This window comes from Lynx canadensis, chromosome A3 (assembly GCF_007474595.2).
Source record: "Lynx canadensis isolate LIC74 chromosome A3, mLynCan4.pri.v2, whole genome shotgun sequence".
NCBI lineage: Eukaryota > Metazoa > Chordata > Mammalia > Carnivora > Felidae > Lynx > Lynx canadensis.
The window spans coordinates 106704539-106720993 of NC_044305.1; positions in this window are offsets into that span (position 1 = coordinate 106704539).

Below are 16455 nucleotides of genomic sequence, written 5' to 3' on the forward strand. Positions count from 1 at the left end.
AATCCTGTTTGACTGGAGGTATATGCCTTCTTTACTTGGAGTGTAAACAAGGCTCTTTGTCCATGTTCTCTCTCTCTCTCTCTTTTTAACTCTACAGATATTTACTGAATACCTACCACGTGCCAGGGACTAGTGGTATAAGAATGAACAACAACAATAAATAGACAAATGACAAATTTCCTTGCTCTGATGGAAGTCTAATTCTAGCAAAGGGGAAAGTGATAAAGTGAACAAGAATCACATTATTTGATGTGTTAGGAGTTACTAAGTGTTGATGGAACAAAATGGAATGTGGAATGCCTTGCTAGGTTGGGAATCACGGTTTTGCATATGATGGTCAGGATATCCCTCACCCAGGTAATATTTAATAAAGACTTGAAGGAGGGAAGGGAATGACACATATTTCCCTAATATTAGAGGGAAAAGCATTCCAGGTATAGGGAACAGCCAGTACAAATACTCAGAAATAGGAGCATCCTGGCATATTTATTCCATCTATAAACAGTCTTTCAGGAGTTTTGTACCATTCAGGCCATTTGTCCCATGATTATTTTTTGGCAAAATCCACAATAAAAGTAGGACTTTTTTAGGTTCTCAAATCTCCCAGAGTTCCTAGGCATGGTGGCTGGGTGTGTTCCACTTCAGAAATCTTGCTTTCACATTAGGAGGCCAGAGTTATGTAATCTCTCTGAGATTACATTCAGATGTGAATGCGTCATAATGCTTCATGGGCCCTGTCTTAAATTAATATATACACATAAGGAAAAACAACATTTATGATATTTGAATTTTGCAATTTTTTTCAATTCTTTGAAATATATTAGAAGGTTTTGCATTTTTTTGTTTATTTTTAAGAGAGAGAGAGAGAGAGAGCAAGTTGGGGGGGGCAGAGAGAGAGGGAGAAAGAGAAAATCTCAAGCAGGCTCCTCGCTGTCCGTGCAGAACCCGACGCGGGGCTCCAACTCACAAACCGTGAGATCATGGCCTGATCCCAAACGAAGAGTCGGATACTTACTTGGCTGAGCCACCCAGGTGCCCCCGTTTTGCATTTTTTAATAGTTTTAACATTAATAGTATTAACTGCCAGCATTCACTGAGCATTTAATGTTTCTCAGGCATTGTTCTGATTTTACATACATAATCCCATTTAGTGCTTATAAAGCCCACACCCAAAAAGTCAGGTAAAATTTTTTCTATAGTATGTCAACAATTGTTATTTTTATTTATAATTTCCTTCAAGGTTTTTTAATGTTTATATTTTAATCAGCCCATTGAGGTATATTCTACTTACAATCAAGCTCATTACTTCTAGGTATAGGATTCAACGCGTTTTGACAAACACGCAGTTGTGTGACTGCCACTGAAATCAACATTTAGAAAACGTCTGTTGCCACAAGTCCCCTCCTGCCTCTTACCAGTCAGTCAGTCCTCCCCCACAAGCCCCTAGAAAATAGCCATCTTTCACTATGGCTTTGACTTTCTAGATTTAATATAAATGGAATCACTAATTCTTTGGTGTCTGGATTTTCATTTTGCAGAGGTTTTGAGATTCATCCATGTTACAGCGTTGGGTCAGCACATCCTTGTCTTAGTGCTGAGTGGCATTCCATTTTAGGGATATACCACCTTCTGTCTAATCATTCACAAGTTGATGGACATCAGTATTGCTTCCAATTTAGGGCCATTATGAAAAAAAATGTGCCATAAATATATGTACACAAGTCTTTATCAAGAGATATGCTTTGTTTTCTCTTGGTGAACACCTAGGAGTAAAATGCTGAATCATACAGTATTTCCTGTTTAACTTTATGAGAAATTGCTGAACTCTTTTCTCAACTTATTTTACGTCTCTACCTATTCCACATTTCTTCTGTTCTACAAATGAGATCTCAAGTCATCTTAGTTCTTTACCTTGTCAAGTTCTGGCTTGAAAATGTCAGATTTTTAAAAATTTTTAGACATTCTCATAAGAATCGAGTGCTATTTTGTTTGGGTATTAATTTGTATTTTGCACATAATTAATGTGCATATTTTCTTATGTTTATTTAACATCTGTATCTCTTCCTTGGTGAACTCTCTCTTCAAATCTATCCTCCATGTTTTAATTGGGTTGTTAATCTTAGTATTGAGTTTTTTATATATTTTGAATAGAAATTCTTTTTTTTTTTTTTTTTTATTGAGAGAGAGAGAGGATATGCACAGTGGGGGAGAGGTAGAGGAAGACAGAGACAGAGAGAGATAGAGAGGGAGAATCCCAAGCAGGCTCTATGCCCGGCATGGACCCAATGTGGGGCTCCATCCCACAACCCTGGGGTCGTGACCTGAGCTGAAATCAAGAGCTGGACGCTCAACCAACTGGACCACCCACGTGTCCTCCCTTTTATGTTATTATTTTAAGTTTTTGTTGTTGTTGTTGTTGTTTATTTATTCAAGTAATCTCTGTACCCAACATGGGGCTCAAACTCACAACCTCGAGATCAAGAGTCACATGCTCTAGTGACTGAGCCAGCCAGGCACCCCTCACATAGAAATTATTAATTTGATAGGTGTTTTGCAAAATATTCTCCCAGTGTTTGGGTTATCTGTTCATTTTATTGACAGTGTCTTTTCAAAGAGCAGACTTTTTTTCTTTTTTAATTTTGAAGAAGGCCAACTTACCAAGTTTTTTGTTATGTTTGTTCTTTCTATATCATACTGATGATGTCCTTGCTCACTCCAAGACCACTTAGGATTCATCCTCTTTCCTTCTAGAAATTTTAGTTTTAGTTTCTTTTTAGATCTATGATCCATATTGAGTTAATTTTTATATATGGTGCAAGGTAAGGATTGAGATTTATGAGTTTTATGTAGGTGTTCAGTTGTTATGGCTTTGTTTGTAGAAAAAATCATTCTTCCCATTAAATTGACTTACTACCTTTGTCAAAAAAAAGTAGCTGTTTCAATTTGCATTCCTACCATCAATATATGAAAGTTCCAACTGCTCTACATCTACTGACACTTATACTGTCAGTTTTAAAAAACATTTTAGCCATTCTAATAGGTGATAGATATTTTGTCTGTGGTTTTAATTTGTAATTTCCTAATGACTACTTCTCTGTGCCTTTTTAAAAAATGTTTATTTATTTTTGAGAGAGAGAGAGAGAGAGAGTGACCAGGGGAGGGGCAGAGAGAGAGAGAGGGAGGGAGACACAGAATCTGAAGCAGGCTCCGGGCTCCAAGCTGTCAGCACAGAGCCTGACGCTGGGCTTGAACTCACGAACTGTGAGATCATGACCTGAGCTGAAGTCAGACACTTAACTGACTGAGCCACCCAGGCGCCTGGTATCTTCTGTGTGGTTTTTTTGATGTTTACGTATGTAGATCAGTTTAGGGAAGAATTGATATCTTTAAAATATTGAATCTCCCAATTTGGGGGTTAGCAGAGCACAGACAAAGACTTACTGACTCTAGAATAAGCTTCCAGAAATGATGTCACAGAAATGGGCTGCCCGTGAAGCTGTTGCATCACTGAGACCAAAAAGCTGAAGAATCAATCCACGGTTGGATACAGAATCATACCGTCGCCGATCAGTTTTTTACCAGCAAAATAGTGGCCTCAAACCTATCTCCGTTTCTGTGTGATTCCGTCTTGAATTCACATCTTGGGAATTCAAATGTTAAATGTGATCTGCAAACCTGATCATGTCAAGAACCCTGGTTTCAGGCAGTCTTAGAAATTTAGGTTAGTTTTCTAGCTTTTGCCAGCAATAAAAACTCACTTAAAGACACTTGGGGTAGGTGTCTCAGTGTAGCACCAGTCTCATAGATCTGTCTCAAAAAGTAAATTAAGAAATTTGCCTTCTCAGTAACCAAGCCAAAATTTTAGCGATTAAGAGAACACATGAATAAAAACTACCATTTGCTAGCCTCTCTTGAAAGTAGGTGTGGCCTCGTGACGGAGTGCTGGCCAATGGGATGCATGAGAAGAATGCCTTACATCCTTTAAGGATGACTGGTTAAAAGGCATTGACCCAAATAGAAAGGCCCCCATGTCCTTTTCTTGTTTCGTCCTTTTATTGGTCCACAGTACAAATGGGATGACTGTGGCCCCAGCACCCATCATGGGCCATTGGGTGATCTTACACACATTTAGAATGCCAGAGTGCAAAGGATGAGCGTGATCACCATGGAGTCCTCATGCTAAGCCCTGGACTTTTTACTTCTGGACTTCTTTATGTTAAAGTGAAGTAGTCTCTAAATATATTAATTAATTAATAAATAAATAAGAGAAGTAGCCTTATGTTTCAGCCACTTTAATTTGGGGATCTTCACTTATATGAGTTCACCATATTCACTTCTTAGTAACATGGACATCTCGTTCCAATCTCTTAAAAACATTTTTGATAAGGCAAAAGTACGTGTAAGTGTCTCCCTATTCTCATCACTCCAAATTAGGGACTAGAGTGGGATTTTAAGTGAGCTTTTGCCTACTTTCTGAAAAGCCTGTCTCTTCATAGGAGACATATTTATCAGTTTGTCTTACATATCTTCTTTATTTACCTGAATCTATACTTAGCTGAAGTCCTTCTATTTTCAGGTTCCAAAATTTTTCCTTTAAAAAAGTGTTGATTATTTCAATGAACTTTTAGTAGGATTGTTGCCTTATCCTGGTTTCCCCAATGTGTGTGTATATATATATACACACACACACACACACACATGCACACACATATATAGTTTTTAATTTCACAAATAATTATTGAATATTTATTATATGCTGGTACAGAGAGAAAGATACCTTTACACATAGAGATTTCCCCCATAAATGTAAATGTTTCTTACAAAAGGGTAAGTTCTAGGAATGCCTGGGTATCTCCGTCAGTTAAATGTCTGACTATTGATTTTAGCTCAGGTCATGATCTCACAGTCATGAGATCAAGCCCCATTTCTGTGCTGTCAGCACAGCGCTTGCTTGGAATTTTCTCCTTCTCTCTGCCCTTCCTCGGCCTCTCAAAATATATAAACAAACTTAAAAAAAAAAGATAACTTCTACTCACTTTTCAGAGCTTCTCCTATGTCTTTTGTTTCTTAAAAATAATCTGCCTAAAATCATCCTTATGCCAAAAATCGTATTTTGGGTGACAAATTCTGTTCCCCTTCACCCATTTATACTTCACTGTATGTAACCTGAAGTATAAAACTTATGCTCATTTCACTAAATTCTTCAGATTTTTAATGTTATTTTTTTAATGTTTGTTTTTGAGAGAGAGAGAGAGAGAGAGAGAGAGAGAGAGAGAGAGAGAGCAGGGGAGGGGCAGAAAGAGAGAGACACAGAATCCAAAATAGGCTCCAGGCTCTGAGCTGTCAGCACCGCTGACATGTGAGATCATAACCTGAGCAGGGGTCGGACACTTAACTGACTGAGCCACCCAGGCACCCCTTAATGTTGTTTTAACTAAAAATAATATATATGGACTTGTATTGTGAAATCTAAAGCACTACTAAAATTGTAAGTTGTTTTTCTTAAGAAACTAGCCTGAAAGCATTTTATAAAAGAGCTATATTTCAAAGAAAAGTATGAGACTGAATTTTTGTCCATTTAGAAACATCATACCCAGAATATACCTAGATGAAAATCTAATGAGTTCCAAATCTTATTTTCCAAGTAATAGAATTAGCTGTGTGGTTTCCCATAGTCTATATAGAAAATAATTTAGACTACTCAATAAAGACTATATTTCATGCATTAAATCAAGTCAGTGAGGCTTGAATTGATCAAAAGTGGCATTTCAATCACATGGGGTAGATAATCCATTAAAATAAAAGATACTTAGTGCTGAAAATGCATTGCTGAATTTTTTCTGCTTTTGTGGCATCATGTTTTTGTACATATTTAGTTACTTTGATACCTCAAATGTGTAGAGTATGTTTAAAACAGGATGGTTTTAAACAGGATATTATCAGGTGCAACACATATTCATTTCTATATAAGTCTTTCAAGAATATAAAACATAGCTAATGAAGAGATTTGTGTATGTTACTACTTCTCACCCACCAAAGAGAAAACATGTAACCATGTTTGGTATGTTTGGATGATATTTGTTTGAATTAAAATCGTGTTTAAGGCTGGGGGAGATTAAGCAATGGCTCCAGTGACTAATGAGTTTCTCTCAAGAAACTGCTAAATGTTAGGGCACCACACTCGCATTATTTAAAAAACATACTTAACAAATTCACTTGAACTAGAACAATAACTGCGTTGGCTCTGTGAGAGAAAGAAAATGCACCCACACCCTCTGTGTTGGCCCCAGAATGCCAAACTTCTCTGTCCGCCATTGTTTCCTTTTCAGTTGCCATAGTGAGTGGCAGCACAGATTGCTAAGGTTCCATGAAGGAAAAAGGTTTCTTTCTTTTTAAACCAAACATTGAATTCTGAAGAAAAAGCAATATACACAATCTAGTATTTTGAAGCTTTCAGGAATCTGATCATTATGATTTCCTGGAGCATGCATGCAAAACTCTTTTACTGAAGATTTTTAAATAGTATCTTTAATTTTTTTTTTTTTTAATTTTTTTTTTCAACGTTTATTTATTTTTGGGACAGAGAGAGACAGAGCATGAACGGGGGAGGGGCAGAGAGAGAGGGAGACACAGAATCGGAAACAGGCTCCAGGCTCTGAGCCATCAGCCCAGAGCCCGACGCGGGGCTCGAACTCACGGACCGCGAGATCGTGACCTGGCTGAAGTCGGACGCTTAACCGGCTGTGCCACCCAGGCGCCCCTCTTTAATTTTTTTTTTAAATTTTATTTGAGAGAGACAGAGACAGTGTGAGCAGAGGAGGGTCAGAGAGAGGGGGAGAGAGAATTCCAAGCAGGCCTCGAGCCACCAGCACAGACCCCGATGCAGGATTCAAACCCATGAAACCACGAGATCATGACCTGAGCTGAAACCAAGAATCAGACTGACTGAGCCACCCAGGTGCTCCATACAGATTTTTTTTTCATAAAACTTTCTGGCTGATTTAATATTTTATAAAAAATGCATTATAGAAATTACATTCCTAACTATATAACCACATCAGTGTTTGCCCATTCCCAAAACCCATTCCAAATATAATAATAATAAAAATAAATTATAAATATGACTTAGAAATTCTGCAGATGCTAGCTAGTTTAATACCTCCTAGTACCTGACAAATGTGTAATTTGATTTTATGGATATTCTTTCAGGAAATTTATATATATGTTGGAAGTCTAGTTTTTGTTTTGAAGCAAACACATATATACAGCTTGATAATATTCCCTTCTATGATCTGCTGTAACAAAAAAGATACTGGGTTGGTTACCTCGCAGGCTCAGTTGGTAGAGCATGCAACTCTTGATCTTGAGGTGGTGAGTTCGAGCCCCTCGTTGGGGGTAGAGCTTAATTAAAAAAAAAAAAGTATTCCCTTACTTGAAGTGATTAAAATAAGTCCCTATATTTAAAAACAAAACCAGGGGCGCATGGGTGGCTCAGTTGGTTAAGCAACTGACTCTTGGTTTCGGCTCAGGTCGTGATCTCACGGTTTCCTGGGTTCAAGCCCCACATCAGGCTCTGTGCTGGTGGTCCAGACCCTGCTTGGGATTCTCTGTCTCCCTTTCTCTCTGAGCCTCCTCCACTCACACTGTCTATGTCTCTCTCAAAATAAATTTAAAAAGTCTCCTCTCAAAAAAATTAAAAAAAATAAAAACGAAACCGAAGAAACCAAAATGAAAAATAACAACAACAGCAACAACCCAAAAGGTACTAACAGATTTTTGCACTATATAATATGTGGACAACATACCCTGAAAAGCTCCCAATTTTGATATAGGTAACGGGCCACTAAGAGTAAAGGCTACAATTCTCAGGAAACTTCTGAAGAGTATGGTCATATAACTAACCTCTGGCAAAAAAAGTAAGAAATGAAGCTTTGAGGGTATATTCTTGAAAGGAAAGGTGTGCCCTCTTTCTTGCCTGCCTCCAATCTGCTCTGGGAACAGAACAGAATGTGGCAACCAAAGTACAATTTGAGACTTGAGGCCAAGAGCTCTAATATAGATATCATAGAGCAGAAAGCTGAAAACAGCCCAAATCCTAAATAAGCATAAAACCCTAAACTGCCGCCATCTAGATTTAGCTTTTTTCTTATGTGAAATAGAAACTTGTTCATGGCTTAACCATCTTTAGTTTTAAAATGGTTTGTTTTGAGGCCATTAGAGGTTCACATACGGTTGTACAAATTAATACAGCGCTATCTTATAAACGCTTCAGCCATTTTCCTTCAGTGGTGACATAATCACGAGAAAATTTACAATTTTATTGTGTGTTTTAGTTACAACCTTACTTCATGAATTAATATTTATTTGGAATACGCAACATTCAGGTCTCTGTCACAAACTGAAGCCAAACCTACGTCCTAGCTGTTATACTTCATGCTACAGATTACTTAGAAATAAATACTGGGTTAAATATTTTAAAGTCCTTTAAAAATTATACTTGCTCATGGGGTGTCTGGATGGCTCAGTTGGTTAAGCGTCTGATTTCGTCTCAGGTCATGATCTCTTGGTTCGAGGGTTCGAGGGTTCGAGCCCGGCCTCGGGCTTTGTGCTGACAGCTCAGAGCCTGGAGCCTGCTTCAGATTCTGTGTCTCCCTCTCTCTCTGCCCCTCCCCTGCTCACGCTCTGTCTCTTTCTCAAAAATAAATAAACATTAATTTTTTTTCAAATTATAATTCTTACATAAAATTGAAGAATTATCAGAGATTAAAATAAAAACTAGAGTTTGACATTCTCAGGCTGAAATGGAGCAGGGCTGGGGTGGAGGTGGGAGGGACTAGTCTCTTTTAGTGATGAAAGTGGATTTTACTGCAGCTACAGAAGGACCTGGAGACATGACCTTCATTCCTCAAAAGATGGAGAGTGGCTATGCCTTCAATGAAAGCATAGACTAAAAATTAACCAATATAGGAGGGATGGCCAGGACGGGAAAGAAATGCTTCTCAGTTTATTCACAATCAACTGCCCGCATACCCACAGTTGGGGGGGGGGGGGTGGATCACATGTTTTACTCTATGTATCCATTGAGAGCCTCTAAGTTATAAAAAACTAACATAAAAAAATTTTTTTAAATTGGTCCAGGCTAGTGATACTCCTTGGGCTTCTAGAATAATTAGATGTGCACAAAGTACCCTGGACTTAAGGAACAAATCAGCCATGAGCAAGGGTAAGCCGAGACAACAAAAGTGACATTGTATTCTATATTAATTTTCAAGGGATGCCTTAACAAATTGCCATGAAGTTAGAGGCATAAAATGACAGAAGTTTATTCTCCCAGAGAGAGACATCTGAAGTCAAGGTGTCAGCAGGGTGGCACTCTTCAGAGGCTCTGGAGGAGACCCTGTTCATTGCCTCTTTCAGCTTCCAGTAGCTGTTGGGCACTTCTTAGCTGGTAGCTCCATCACCCCAGTCTCTGCCTCCTTCATCTCCTCTTCTCTGTGACTCCTCTGTATGTCTCTTATAAAACACTCATCATTGGCTCCACTCAAATAATCCAGGGTGATCTCATCTTGAGATACTCAATTTCGTTACATCTGCAAAGACCCTTTTTCCAAATAAGGTGATATTGGCAGGTTCTGGGGATTACAACAAGAGCATATCTTTTGGGGGGTCCACCATTCAACTCACTATGCTCTCTAAAGAATTTCAGATGATAGAACCAGCAGAGAAGTTATTGTATGTTTATTTAAAATAATCGTATTCTTTGATTAAAGAGGCACTAATATGACACTATGGAAAAATACCTACGAGTTTTGCAAGACCAAAGCAGAACTTCAGGTTGTAAATCATAGAGCCATTGAGATAAAATAGATCAGTGAATGAATTACACAGCAAATTGAACAACTGCCGAGCTCATTGGTTATCTTTTTACATATATGAAAAAAAATTGTACAAAAATCGCGTAGTAATAAGGTTAAAAGACATAAAGGCCATAAGAAAGTTTTGTGCGTTTATATATATATATATGTATGTACATATATATATATATATGTGTGTGTGTGTGTGTGTATATATATATATATATATATATATATATATATATATATATAAATCTAAAAATACATAATACAACTTTCTGGAGATACCAGAATGACTGGGAGAGAGAATATATAATGAGAGTTTTCAAGAATTATTGAGGTGCATAAATCCTTCTTTCAGGAATCAAAATGAGTCTCAACAAGAGTACGTAAAAATTAATCCATGTGTCAAAATGACAGCAAATCTTCAACACAACAAATAAAAAGAGAAGATATGAAGTACAACCACAGACCAAATTGTATTTTTTTTTTTAATCTACAAGTTGAAAACAGACTTCTCAACAGAAACAATTTAAAAGAAAATACAATAAGGGCGCCTGGATGGCTCAGTCGGTTGGGCGTCCGACTGCAGCTCAGGTCATGATCTCACAGCTTGTGGGTTTGAGCCCCACGTCGGGCTCTGTGCTGACAGCTCAGAGTCTGGAGCCTGCTTCTGATTCTGAGTTTCTCTCTCTCTCTCTCTCTGCCCCACTCACGCTCATGCTGTCCCTCTCTGTCTCTCAAAAATACACATAAAAAATATATTTAAAAGAAAATACAATAGAATAATGCTATACATACTAAAGATAGGCCTTTTCAATATTTTTTATTTACTTATTTTTATCTTTTTTATTTATTTATATTTATTATTTTTTCTAACATTTACTCTTAACCTCCTTCCTTTATTAGAACTCAAAGTACATGATTCCTCAGACTTTCTTGCAGAGTTACAGATGTGGTTTAGATCCTACAACTCAGATGGGCACATACAGGCCTTGGATTTAGAACCTCATCAAATGGAGTCCGAGGTAGTAGAATGAGAGGTGCTCTTTCCTGGTTCTGGCAGTGAGCTTGAGTCAATGGTTCCAGAGATGGCTTCCTTTTTTTTTTTTTTTTTTTTAACAATTAACTTATTTATTTTGAGAGAGAGAGAGAGCCCACTCGCACATGTGCGAACAAGCAAAGGAAACGCAGAGAGAGAGAGAGGGAGAGAGAGAACCTCAAGCAGAGTCTGCACTGTCAACACAGAGTCTGACGCGAGTCCAGATCTCACGAACCATGAGATCATGACCTGGGCAGAAATCAAGAGTTGGGCGCTTAAGGGACCAAGCTACCCAGGTGCCCCCAGTGGTGGTTTCCTAATCCTTGTACACAGCTAAGATACCATGATCCTGGGACCAAAAGTGATGGCTATTTCCAGATTCTGGCAAAGGAAACTTTCTACTGGTGGTCCAGTGCTGAAGTGCTATTTAGGAGTCATTTTGAAGGCCCAGCATGGAACTTGCTTCTCTAGGCCTCCAGTAATTTTATAAATACTCATTTCCCCCTATCAAATAAATATTCTTCTGCTTAAGATTGCTAGAGGATTTTGTTATCTGAAACCAAGTCTTACCTGGTAAAGTATTTGGTAGTAAAAGCAGCTGCAGGTAATACATTCTTAAGGATGGCAAATCGATTGCTTCTCTGACATGGTTTAAAAGCAAGATATACCACTTTTTCCCCCTGCAGAATGGCACATGCATGGTTCATAGGGCTCAGTGTTAAAAGCATTGCTAAATGTTTCCCCTCTGAATGTATGATTCTGGCAGATTACGTGGTGGCTTCCTTAGTGTAGTGTGACAGCCACACCAAATTGAAAGTCTGTGACATAGGCTGTTTCTAACAATACTGAATAATATACAAATGAAGATAATAGAGACAAGTTTTTAAATCCTTGGCTCAAGCACACTCAGAGAACCAGGAAATGTCGGTGATCCCTCTAAATTAATTTCTTTCCTGAATTAGCTGGAGGGCTGATATAGACAAAGATCAAACAAAATCCGACCCTGTGAGATGCTAAATTGCAAAAGACACTGAATTCACAGACTCACTGGTCCCTTGTGTCAAAGTTGATTGAGGAGAAAATGATAACCCCCAAAACAGAATGTGAGGATTGAATGATTTTCTAAGGGCAAGATTTTTAAAAGCCTAAACCCCAAAGAGCCTCACAGGGAAGCCGAAACGTCCGCTCATCTCCTGAATAAGGGCCTGCTTTATTGGAGAGCTGAAATGATCTCAGAGGTCCCCTTGGAGGGGGATACCAATTATCTTCATGCTCTATCACTGCTATCTAATTTCCTCCAGAACTATATTTAGTATCAGATTCCAGCATGCCACAGAGGCCCATTACAATGCCAAACCAAGGAAAAGGAAATTTACATGCCAAAATTAGTGTAAGAGAGCAGTAGATTGTATTTTTGTTTAAACTTATTTTCTGTATCCTCCTTTGATAGCAAATTAGCACATCCCTATCCATTGACTCAAGTCTTGGCCATATGGCTTAATATGGCCAATGGAATAGGAGTAGAATTGGTGTATGTAAACTTCTGAGAAGCTCTGAGAGCCATTGTGTAGTCGCCATCATGTGTCTTTTCCCCTGCTCTCAAACCAAGAATTTATAGAAAGATCCTGCCTTGCTTTCAGCTTGGGTCCTGATATGAAGACGACATAAAGCAGATTGTGACCAACCCACAAAGGACACATAACATGAGAAATAGCGTGTGTGGGGGGGGGGAGGGGCAAGGTATATGTATATGTACATCATCTTACCCATCATTGCCTTTTCTCTCCAGATTATCTTTTTAAATGAAAATTGTTTTAGAAAAAAAAAATCATGAATAATGAAAACCATAGGGTAAATAACTTTATCAACTGTTTTCTTTAGATGACAAGATACAGAAAACTTTTGGGGCACCTGGGTGGCTCAGTCAGTTCAGCCTCTGACTTCAGCTCAGGTCATGATCTCACGGTTCATGAGTGTGAGCCCCATGTTGGGCTCTGTGCTGACAGCTCCCAGGAGCCTGCTTCTGATTCTGTGTCTCCCTCTCTCTGCACCTCCTCCGCTCACTCTCTGTCTCTGTCTCTGTCTCTCTCAAAAATAAATAAACATTAAAAAAAATGAAAAAAAAAAAAAAAGAAATAGAAAACTTTTTAGTACCAAGAGAGAAATTAAGGAAGAAACAGGAACCTAAAGTAGATGCCACAACACCAAAGAAAATTGCATTATCATTTCAAGCCAGAGAGTTTGATTATTATTTTTGAGTGATAATACACTGCTCATAACTACTCCAATTCTGTTCAAAGTTGCCCTTTGATGACTGACTGTTAATGAAGACAGTAAATTTTGTTGTTTTCTTACCAGTATTCTCTTTCAGTGCAGTATTGCTAATATTTTGGGGTCAAACTTTAGAAGACACACAGCTAAATTTGCATCTATCCATGGATGACAGAAGAAAACTTTCTAACACTGTGACACTGTGAAATGTGCAAACATTGGTATCGGCGATACTGCAGTCTTAAATAACAGATGATTGGTGCTGGGTGCTCTGCACTCTGTACAGAACAGCCGGGGAGTGGGTGTTTTTGAGGGTGACAATTTTGGTGAGGGGGGGCAGATGCTTCCTTACAGAGTCCCCAACATATAACAGGAGTAGGATTTCCAAAGTAAGGTGGTGAAAACAGATTATCGCCACGTTTCTTTTGAAATTTGCTCAAAGACAAGGTGAACAAAAATGAGAAACATAATACAAACTCTGCGTGTAATTAAAAAGAAGAAATCTGCTCATTGTAACTAAAGTAGGTGAGGGTAAAGGATGGAATGTAAGTAGATGATCTATCAAAAAGAAGAAATTTGTCTATTTCTTATTACTATGTCTAAGTTATGTTACTTTGACCACTTCCGAACACCTACTGAGAGCTGGGGACTAGAATATTATCAAATAAAGATTTTTTTAAGGTAATTATTACCACAGCAGCAAACTGATGCCAAGGCAGAGAGACTGGTTGCTAGTTGCTCATCCATTGTCAATGCTGCACCTGTCCTTACTAAGAGATCCGGACCACATCCACTGCAACAAAATAACTGAATAAAAGATTACATTTCCCAGTCTTCTTTGGATCCAATGAAATATAAGCAGAACCCATGAGAGAGGGTATCTAGGAAGGGTTTATTTATTTATTTTTTTTAACTTTTATTTCTTTAGTTAATCTCTACACACCTGATATGGGGCTCAAACTCACAACCCTGACATGGACAGCCTCAAGCTCCCCTGATCCAGACAGGTGCCTCTCTAGGAAACTTAAAAAAAAAATTTTTTTGTAATCTTTATTTTTGAGAGAGAGAGACAGAGTGTAAGTGGAGGAGGAACAGAAAGAGAGGGAGACACAGAATCGGAAGCAGGCTCCAGGCCCTGAGCTGTCAGCGCAGAGCCCAACGCGGGGCTCGAACTCACAAACTACGAGATCATGACCTGAGCTGAAGTCAGAGCCTTAGCTGACTGAGCTACCCAGGTGCTCCTCTAGGAAACTTTTTTAAAGAGAGAGATTTGTCCCTTTACCTTTCCCTGTTTCCTCAACCTTCCTTTTTGGATTAGAGATGTCGTGTCTGGAACTGCAAGTCCTTTTGTGTCATGAGGCAACCTCAGTGATGGAAAACACATGTTGGGAAAGGAAGACTAGAAAAATAAAGAGGGACAGTATTCCCTAATGCCGGTGAAGCTGCCATACCCGGGCCGGAGTCCTTATGTTCACCATTTCTGTGAGACAAAATTAAGCTTCCCTCCCTTTAAGCCCCTTTATTTTTGGGTGTTGCATTCTATGCTGCTAGCTAAAGTCAGTCCTAACTGGTACAGAGGCCTATAGTGATTTCATGTGGCATACAGTAAGAATGTTCTTAGAAAGGCTGGTGATAGAGTGAAAAACAAGCATTAAGCCTTTAAAAGAATAGGAATTCAGACTTAAGCACAGAGCCTTCCCTGAGAAACATTTTTCAGTGAGTTTATTTTTTTGGATAAGAAGTTTCTCTCTGTTGGTTTTATGATTATGTTTCTCTTCTCTATCATCAAACAGAGTGGCTTTTGTTTGTTTCCCATGAAGCAGATAGAAAATTTGAGTCCTTGCTTTGACCATTGTTTTTCCTAGTGTTATGAGGCCTAAGCTTTGATCAAAATTTTTGTCAGCATTGTGTGTTGCAGGCTGCCGTGCGGTAATGAACGGTGGATGGTTGCCCTGCTCATTCTGTTCATAGTCAATAAAAATGCCATTGTGTGTGTGTTTGTTGGCACTGCCTGCATATGTGGGTCTAAGGGTTAGGGGAGAGGAGCAGCGATAGCTTTTCTTACTTGAGTTAATTTCAAGGCTTTCTTTTCAAAGACTTGTTGAGGTCTTGGGTATTAAAACTCACATATATATACATATATATATGTACATATACACACACGCGTATATATATGCACACACTGTCCTGGCTTCCAGTAACTTCAGAGATTTTATCAACCTTGTGCCCAGTGAAGATACGCAAATGGTCCCCCAAATATTTAACAAAGGTATATGCATGTTTTATATATATAGGTCAGAGGAAATTTTTTTCACTCTGTATATCGCCTCACATAGCTCACTGCTGCACCAACGTGATATGATAGGGACAAAGAGAAGACGTGACGTGGGTGGTAGGGGTCGTTACAAAGAGAAACAGAAGAAAGGTATTTGCCACTGGAAATATACTACCCATCTCTTTATGAGATTTTGCCAACACATATATTTCAAAACCAGCCAGCAACACCAAGGGATCTGGACTCTACTGAACTTCTGCTGTTTGAGTTTTTTGCCACATCCACAAGAATAACGAGATCTTGTAGTTCCTACACGTTGACCAGATAAAGGAGAAGAAGGAGTAAGCATTGTTATCACCAGGTATCACTGTCAAAGAAAGAGGGAAATTTAGCCTGGAAATCCATACTTAATTTCTTCTGGAACGCAGAAGACTCTCCCAATTTGGTAGATGCTTATCTACCATTTTCACTGAAATACTATTTTCCCAAGGGAAGATGAGAGGAGAGAAAGAGAGGATCCACAATATCTTTAAATGCAAAGCGTCTCCAGCCATCTTTATTTTCATTCTCTCTCAGCTTCATTTTGGCAGTCTTGTCCTCCTTTAGAGGATGGGAAGAAAGCAACCAGGCCAAGCATTTATTCCCTGGGTGGAAAAGTCAACGGAGGCTTGTGTGAACAGTAATACTAGGGGCACAGTGATTCCCAGGGGCACAGTGGTCCCAGGTGTGCCTAAATAAGCACCATATGTAGGCTACACATTGGGTATTCAGGATAGAGGGGGCTGAGCAAGATGGAGAATTTTACCGTACTTGCTGGGCCAAACTACCATATTATAATAATAACCTTAAATGTTTGCTACATTATACCTATATTGATATAGTTGATTATCAAATGTTTCTCTGTCCTACCTCACATAGAAACCCTCTGCAAGCTCTCAGTGATCCTGGTCCAAGGGTATACTAGGCTGCTTGATGCTGTTCCACCCAACATGGATGCACTCTCAGTGTTTAAA